Source organism: Cynoglossus semilaevis, chromosome W, assembly GCF_000523025.1.
Source record: "Cynoglossus semilaevis isolate Cse_v1.0 chromosome W, Cse_v1.0, whole genome shotgun sequence".
Classification (NCBI taxonomy): Eukaryota; Metazoa; Chordata; class Actinopteri; order Pleuronectiformes; family Cynoglossidae; genus Cynoglossus; species Cynoglossus semilaevis.
Window position 1 is genome coordinate 14,901,196 of NC_024327.1, and position 1,363 is coordinate 14,902,558.

Here is a 1,363-nt window from a genome sequence, read left to right on the forward strand (position 1 = left end):
AAAGAGGCCGCAGTAAAGGCCTGGAACAGCATTTCAAATGAAAAATGCAACAGCCTGGTGAAGTCAATGGGTTGCAGGCTCGATGCAGTTATTTCAAGTAAGGGTTACGCCACCAAATATTAAATGTTATTCACTTTAATTTATGTTAATAATGTCTGTTCCAATACTTTTGCTCACTTGAAATGTGGGTGGGTTCAAAGAAAAGGGACTCAGTCCTGAGTTGTTTAACAGACCTGGATGTCAATACCATGAAATAAAAGCTGGAATTCTGAACTTTTGTCTCATATTCATCTTTTGATCTGAAACCCAAATGTCTTCAGTATACAACAAAAACAAAGGAATTGCCCTTGCCGTTCCAATACTTTTGGAGGGGACTGTATGTTGTTAAAAAACATTAAACATTTCTCTGCATGCAGGGTTTTCACTTGAATTTTGTGGCTGTGGTGAATGACACTGTGGGAACCATGATGACCTGTGCCCATGAGGATCCTGAATGTGAGGTGGGACTGATCATAGGTGAGTCTCTTTAAAACCAAACCAACTGGGTTTTTACTTGACTTCTGTAAAGACCATGAGATGCAATTTGTGCCAAACTCTCCCAGGCACAGGGACCAATGCCTGCTACATGGAGGAGATGCACAACATTGAGCTGGTAGAAGGAAACGAAGGTCGCATGTGTGTTAACATGGAGTGGGGGGCCTTAAAACTAAATTAAAAGTTTGTCTAAAATATATCTAAACTATTAACTGATTCATGTAGAAAGTTTAAGCACTTATTAATTTTATGAATGCCATTGTTTGTGTGTCATAATACATATTGTCCTTCCTCCGACACAGTTTATATAAACAATAAAAAAATCAATACAACCTAATGTTGAACATGTCTACAGTGTTCCTTGTTAGAATTGTTGTAACATTTCTGCTGTGCAAATGTAGTCCTTTTAAAATTTTGTCAACTGTTTGACAGTAGTGGCGCTTTGGCCCAGAGGCAATGTCTCTGTCATTGGTGTGGAACCCCAGGGTTCACCTCCTGGGCAAGTTCGAATCCCAGTTAGGGCGGTTGGTACCTTCCAGTGGACTCACCACCCGCAGGAAGGTTCAGGGGGGTTGGTACGGTGCAATGTGATTTGGGTGGCGACTGCTGCCCCCGCGACCGGTAATGGATAAGCGGATGAAAATGGATGGATGGATGGATGTTTGACAGTAGCTGGTTAACAGTTTTTTTTCCATCTTTTCTTCTGTCAGATATGAGAAGATGATCAGTGGTATGTACCTGGGTGAGATTGTGAGAAATGTGCTCATTGATTTTACTGACAAGAGCCTGCTGTTCAGAGGGAAAATGTCTGCGTGTCTCAAGACCCGGG

The 1,363-nt window shown here is 41.7% G+C and overlaps 1 pseudogene; it reads left to right on the forward strand.

Moving 5' to 3' along the window:
• The window catches only part of LOC103397269 (hexokinase-2-like), a 20,909-nt pseudogene extending 20,868 nt beyond the window's left edge, over positions 1-41 (forward strand).
• Positions 42-1,363: the final 1,322 nt, after the last annotated feature.